A 7892-nucleotide genomic window follows, 5' to 3' on the forward strand; every position below is an offset into this window, starting at 1 on the left:
CGGCAGGGAATGGGCCGACTTTTTGCTAATAGTCGAAGTAAAAGGTTTTCACAATTGGGACAACATAGGGGGAAACATGAGGGATTATAGGCCCCAGAAAGATTACTCGCTTGAAGAGAGTGATTAATGGAGAGGCGAGACTTGGCGTAGGATAGACTGAGAGGCGGGCTGGAGGTAGGGTGGGCGGGGTACCCCACTTCGGCTTTCGAATTCCCACGGGATATAGGAGCCTTTGATGGTTTCCCAGCGGCAACGATGTATTGTTTGATTCTCCCAGCGGTTTTAAAGAAACTGCTGTGTGTCGGGCCCTGTGCTAGGCACAACACGGGGAGATGATGTGGCGTTCTCTCCAGCTGGAGAGGTGTGGCGTACAGAAGGCGGGGAGGTTGATGTCCAAGGAACGGATGGAGGGTCGTGGGCCTGAGGTAGAGGTCCTGAGGAAAGAGCAATGCCCAGTGGCAGCCCGATCCCATCAGGACTGCTGGAAGCAGTTGTGGACCTCGGTAGGTAAGAGAGAAGTCCAGAGGAGAGTGCCCTGGAGGGAAGCTTGGGACGGGAGAACAAGGCAACGGGCAAGTTTGGCCCTGAGAATCCAAACAGACCACTAAAAGAGGGTTTCTGTTTGTTTTATGTTTCCTGAGAGGGGCACGAAAGAGTAGTAACTGCAGAGAATCATATCACAGCTCAGATTAAGGAAAGTCCCAATTCCAAAGCTGTCCAGCATTGGGTAATCCTTTCAATGGAGATGTCAACCACACGTCACCTGGACATTGTCAGGGGATGTCAGGTGGGAGGCTAGCCCTTCTGGCCCTGACAGTGTATGATAGCCCACTGCTTCAAAAGCCCTCAACTCATTTACTGTCCTGTAATCTTACTTAATAAGTATTAACCTATTTTTCTCCCCTGAAAGACTGTGAGTTTTCTGATACAAGGTGTGTGGATTTTATGAGGTCTAGTATAGTATCTATGCTAGGTGAGAGTTATCAGGGAGGTTTCTAAGGAGAGGACAGGTGAACTGAGACTTGACAGTTGATAGAAGCCAGTCATGAAAAGAGCTGGTGTATGATGACCTAGATAGAGGGGACAGCACAGCTCCAAAGCAGAAATGAATTTGGTGAGTTTGAGGAACAGGAAGGAGCCCAGGAGAAGGATGATCAAGAAAAAGAGGGATGGAGATGTGGATAGAGGTCATCAGGGGCAGATCACATTAGCCTTTGCAGTTCTTGCTGGATTTGGGCCTTTATTCTTAATGCTTTGGAAAGCTCTTAAAGGATTACAAGTGAAGGCATCCTTGCTGTGATATGATTTAATTTTTAAGATGATGCCTCCAGCTGTTTGTGGGGAAGGATTGTAAAAGAGGAAACAGATCAGATTAAGAGGTTACCTTGCAGCAATCCAGGTGAGAGGTAAATTCGGGTGGTTTAGTTGGGTTGTGGGGCAGTGAAAATGGACAGAAACAGTGACTTTGATGTATATTTTGGAGCTAGAACTACAAGGATTTGCTGATGGATTGCATATGGGATATGAGGGAAAGGGAAGAATCAAAGATAAGACCTAGGTTTTTGGCTTGAGAAATTGGGTGGATGCTGGAGCACCCTTTAGAATATATCCAGAATCTGGCCCTATCCAAGTCACCTTGATGCAGGCCAGCTGGGCCTGAGGACCCAGAAGGGATCCTGCAAGACCAGCCAAGAAAATCCTTGGCTTTGTGCAGGGTAGAAATCAAACACAGCTGAGGGGCACCTCGGTGGCTCAGTCAGTTAAGCATTGTACTCTTGATTTTGGCTCAGGTCATGATTTCACAGTGTGTGAGATTGAGTCCCTCATCAGGCTCTGTGCTGAGCGTGGCACTGCTAGGGATTCTCTCTCCCTCTCTTTCTGCCCCTCCTGTGCTCATGCTTTCTCTCTCTCTCTCAAAAATAAATAAATAAACATTAAAAAAAAAAAAAAAAAGAAACACAGCTGAGAGGAAGTGAGACCAGTTTGTTAAAGACATAAAAAGAGTGTAGATACTGGCATAGAGTCTAGGAGACTCAGAAAGGAAAAAAGAGTGAATCTCGTCTTTGCTTGGGGCCTGGAGTTCCTGCATCCAGGAACAAAGGCAAGTGTTTAGGTGTCTTCCACAAGTTACTTATGCCCTGGAGCCAGAGGTCTTGATGAGTCTGGTCTTGGAAAATATTCATGGTGACCCTGCCCAGTCACTCTTTAGATGTTCACTATTGTGCTGGAAGACTGCAAAGAAATCTAAATTCTTGACCTTTACTAGGAGTGGTTTTTCTCCGATGATGGGGACCTCTGATGATGGGGGTCTCCTAATGTGGAAGAACCCAATCACAACCCAATCAGGTGGACCTGGAAGCTGTGGGCAGGTGGGGAGGGGGACATGGAAGGATTCACTCAACGCAGAACAAAAGAGATAACAGTTTATTGAATACACTGTAAAGGAGTGGCAGGCAGGACAGCAAAGCAGAGATTGTCTGCAAGGAAGCAGTGGGTGGGGACTATTTAAAGGAGGCAGGTGAGCACTGTTGTTTAACATAGTGTTGGGAGCCCTAGCCTCAGCAGACAACAAATCTAAAAGGCATCCAAATTGTCAAAGAAGAAGTCAAACTTTCACTCTTTGCAGATGATACTCTACATACACAAAAGACTCCACCAAAAAACTGCTAGAGCTGATACAGGAATTCAGCAAAGTTGCAGGATATAAAATCAATGTACAGAAATTGGTTGCATTTCTATATACCAATAATGAAGCAACAGAAAGAGATATCAGGGAATCATTCCCATTTACAATTGCATCAAAGCCATAAAATACCTAGCAATAAACCTAACCAAAGAGGTAAAAGGTCTGTATGCTAAAAACTACATAAAGCTTATGAAAGAAATTGAAGAAGACACAAAGAAATGAGAAACATTCCATGCTCATGGATTGGAAGAACAAATATTGTTAAAATGTCGATATTACCCAAAGCAATATACACGTTAAACGTACTCTCAATCAAAACAACACCAGCATTCTTCACAGAGCTGAAACAAACAACCCTAAAATTTGTATGCAACCCCAAAATACCCCAAGTAGCCAAAGTAATGTTGAAAAAGAAAACCAAAGCTGGAGGCATCACAATCCTGGACTTCAGGCTGTATTACAAAGCTGTCATCATCAAAACAGTATGATATTTGCACAAAAACAGACACATACATAGATCAGTGGGATAGAATAGAGAACCCAGAAATGGACCCACAAAAGTATGGCCAACTAATCGACAAAGCAAGAAAGAGTAGCCAATGAAAAAAAGATAGTCTCATTAGCAAATGGTGCTGGAAGAACTGGACAGCAACATGCAGAAGAATGAACCTGGACCACTTTCTTATACCACACACAAAAACAAATTCAAAATGGATGAAAGACCTAAATGTGAGACAGGAAGCCATCAAAATCCTACAGGAGAAAACAGACAGCAACCTCTTTGACCTCGGCCACAGCAGCTTCTTACTTGAGATGTCTCTGAAGGCAAGGGAAATAAAACTTTTTTAATGTCTATTTTTGAGAGAGAGAGAACCAGAGTGCGAGTGGGGGAGGAACAGAGAGAAAGGGAGACATAGGATCTGAAGCAGACTCCACGTTCCGAGTTGTCAGCACAGAGCCCGGAGTGGGGCTCTAACTCACAGACCACGAGATCTGACCTGAGATGAAGTCAGACCCTTAACTGACTGAGCCACCCAGGCACCCCAAGGGAAATAAAAGCAAAAATGAACTATTGGGACCTCATCAAGATAAAAAGCTTCTGCACAGCGAAGGCAACGATCAACAAAACTAAAAGGCAACCAACGATATGGGAGAAGATATTTGCAAATGATATATAAAGGGTTAGTATCAAAAATTTATAAAGAACTTATCAAAGTCAACACCCAAAAAACAAATAATCCAGTGAAGAAATGGGCAGAAGACGTGAATAGACACTTTTCCAAAGAAGACATCCAGATGGCAAACACATGAGAAGATGCTCAACGTTGCTCATCATCAGGGAAATACAGACCAAAACCACGTTGAGATATCACCTCACACCAGTCAGAATGGCTAAAATTAACAACTCAGGAAACAACAGATGTTGGTGAGGATGTGGAGAAAGGGGAACCCTCTTGCACTGTTGGTGGAAATGCAAACTGATGCGGCCAGTCTGGAAAACAGTGTGGAGGTTCCTCAAAAAAAATTGAAAATAGAATTACCCTATGACTCAGCAATTGCACTACTAGGAATTTATCCAAAGGATTCAGGAGTGCTGATTCAAAGGGGCACATGCACCCCAATGTCTATAGCAGCGCTATCAACAATAGTCAAATTATGGAAAGAGCCCAAATGTTCATCAACTGATGAATGGATTAAGAAGGATGTGGTGTATGTATGTATGTGTGTGTGTGTATAATACTACTCTGCTTTTTTTTTTTTTTTAATTTTTTTTTCAACGTTTTTTATTTATTTTTGGGACAGAGAGAGACAGAGCATGAACGGGGGAGGGGCAGAGAGAGAGGGAGACACAGAATCGGAAAGAGGCTCCAGGCTCCGAGCCATCCGCCCAGAGCCTGACGCGGGGCTCGAACTCACGGACCGCGAGATCGTGACCTGGCTGAAGTCGGGCGCTTAACCAACTGCGCCACCCAGGCGCCCCAATACTACTCTGCTTTGAAAAAGGATGAAGTCTTGCCATTTGCAACAATGTGGATGGAACTGAAGGGTATAATGCTAAGCAAAATAAGTTAGAGAAAGGCAGATATCACATGATTTCACTCATGTGGAATTTGAGAAACTTCACAGATGATCATAGGGGAAAGGAAGGAAAAATAAGATAAAAACAGAAGGAGGGGCAAACTGTAAGAGACTCTTAACTACAGAGAACAAACTGAGGGTTGATGGGAGTGGGGAAAATGGGTGGTGGGCATTAAGGAGGGCACTTGCTGGGATGAGCACTGGGTGTTATACGTAAGTGATGAATCCCTGGATTCTACTCCTGAAGCCAAGACTGTATGTTAGCTAACTTGAAAATAAATAAGATTAATAAATAAAAATTTAAAACTAAACTAAAATAATAAATAAATAAATAAATAAATAAATAAGGCAGGTGAGTAGTAATGGGGACATATGGAATTTTCCCTTTTTTGGTAACTTGCCTGGTTGTGAGTAGCCCATTGGTTAGTTAAGGCCTGTGGATATTTTGAGGTGGGTCACCTGATATTCAGCCAAGGGGTTGCTGTGAGTGTTTTTACATTCCATTGCTCAAGCCCGTTGCTTAAAAGCGGCCTCTAAGAGGGCATACGTTATCTGTTCTATATGCATGTGTAAAGAAGAGGTGCAGGTCCTAGCAAGAATAGAAGCAGGAAAAGGAGCGATAAAAGCAGTTTTTCATGGGCTCCCTTTAGTTTTCCTGTCTCAACCTAAGTCCATCGTCTCTCATCTGGACTATTGCAAGAGCTGCCTCACTGGTCTCCCCACTTTCATCTTCCTGCCCCTCCTCTGATTTCTTCACAGAAGCTAGGGCATGCCCATTAAAATGGAAATCCACTCATGTCAAGCCTTGGTTCAAAATCCTCCATCTTCTTTGAGTACACCTAATGGTCTAGCCCTTGTTACCCTGACCTCATCTCCTACTCCTCCCCCTTGCCCTTTCTAACATCTCCGTCTCCATCCCTTGCACCCTCTGCCCTTTCCCTGCTTTGTTTTTCTTCTTAGTCCTTATCTTTTAATGCATGACATACTTTGCTTTTCCCCCTTTTATTTTTTAAAAACTTTTTTTAAGTTTACTTATTCATTTTGAGAAAGAGAGACAGTGTAAGTGGGGGAAGAGAAGAGAAAAAGGGAAATAGAGAATCCCGAGCAGGCTCTGCAGTGTCAGGGCAGAGCCCAATGCAGGGCTCAAACCCATGAACCAAACTGTGAGATCATGACCTGAGCTGAAACCAAGAGTCAGTCAACTGACTGACCCACCCAGGCAGCCCTCTCCCATTTATTGCATGTCCTCCCAACAGTAGAATGTAAACTCGATTAGGGCAGGGGCTTTGTCTATTTTGTTCACTGCTATAGTAGGTGCTTAACAAATATGTGTTAAGTGTGTTTTTTTTTAAAAAATTAATGTTTATTTATTATTGAGAGACAGAGAAAGACAGAGCATGAGCATGGGAAGGGCAGAGAGAGGAGGAGACACAGAATCCAAAGCAGGCTCCAGGCTCTGAGCTGTCAGCACAGAGCCCAACATGGGGCTCGAACTCTAACTGTGAGATCATGACCTGAGCCGAAGTCGAACACTCCACCAACTGAGCCACCCAGGAGCCCCACGTGGAGCAAGTGTGTTAAATAAACTCACTGAAAAGGAGAATTCTGTGGGAGGAGGAGGAGGTTCGTGTAGGGGTAGACAAGAAGGGTTCTGTTCAGACATGTTAAGTTTGAGATGCCTGGGAGGTATTTGGGTGGAAGTGTTGAGAGGAGAGGTGGACACACTAGTCCAGTCAGGCAAGAAGTCCTACCCTGGAGCTACACACAAAGGAAGCATTATCCTGAAGATGTAGATGCCAGTGTCTAGGGAAGAGTATAGACAGAGAGTGAGGAAGGTCCAAAGCCAGTGCCTGGGGCACTCCAATGTTTAAGGTTAGGTAGAGGAGGAGCCACAAAAGGGGACAAAAAGAAAGAAGAGTGTAGATAAAAGGAAAAGCTAGCAAGGGCACCAATCATCCTGCTTCAGTTAACCATCCTGGCTCCAGAATAGTCTTTCACAGTGTGGCCCTCTTTCCCTGGGATGGATGTGGTTTACAATGGAGACCATACTCATGATTTCTGCTAGATCTGTGTTCAGCTGCTCAGGGCTCCAGGCTGCTCCTCCTGGGAATTAGACTATGGTGGTTAAGAACATAGGCTCTGGCTGTTTCCGATTCTGTGTCTCCCTCTCTCTCTGCCCCTCCCCCGTTCATGCTCTGTCTCTCTCTGTCCCAAAAATAAATAAACGTTGAAAAAAAAATTTAATTTAAAAAAAAAAAAAAGAACATAGGCTCTGGAGTCGAACAGCCTGATTTTAAACCTTAGCTGTATCACCTACTGACCTGTGACCTTGAGCAAGTTACATTTCTTTGCCTCAGTTTCATCATCTTTTGAGAAATAATAGTACCCACTTTGTAGGATGGTTCTGAGGAGTAAATCACTCACTATTTAAACAAGTAGCAAGTTGTTCAAAAATGTTAGCTGTTGGTACTGTTCTTATGGCCTGGGTCTTAGTGTCACCTGCCAGGTTATCAGAGTGTAGGGCCCAAACTGATAGCATAGCCCATCCCGACTCTTGTCCACTAGAGAAGATTCCCTCTCACCTAAGGCTGTTACCTCTGGGCGCTCAGCCAGAAGACGCTATTGGCTCAACTATACCATCTTAGGAAGTCAAGTTTAATAAAGCTGTTGACCATTACAAAGTTATCTTTGGGTTCACAATGCATTTTAAGTTAACATATACTTGATATCTGTACATGTTTTTTTTTCTCCAACGGAGGAGAAACTGTCTGCAGAGGAAGAGCCTTACACACATCCTGGAGCCTCCCGAAACAGCAGTCTTCAGGATAGAGAACCACAGAAAAATGATGAAACACCCAACTTCACAAACGTGACAAAGTTTACACATCGCCGTCCAAAAGCCAGAGTCACAATTAATCAGGAAACCTAAATTATTCTCATTAAAGTTAGGTATTCCATAAGGATGGCCCCTGTGACTATTTTTCTTTTAGTATTGCTTTGGAAGTACTAGCCTACTTAATTGCAGAAGAGAAAGGAATAAGGTCGATCAACTGGAAAAGAGGTAAAATTATCATTATTTATTTATGAAATGATAGCCTACCTGGAAAATCAAGGACATCAACTGCAA

Source organism: Prionailurus bengalensis, chromosome B4 (genome assembly GCF_016509475.1).
Source record: "Prionailurus bengalensis isolate Pbe53 chromosome B4, Fcat_Pben_1.1_paternal_pri, whole genome shotgun sequence".
NCBI lineage: Eukaryota > Metazoa > Chordata > Mammalia > Carnivora > Felidae > Prionailurus > Prionailurus bengalensis.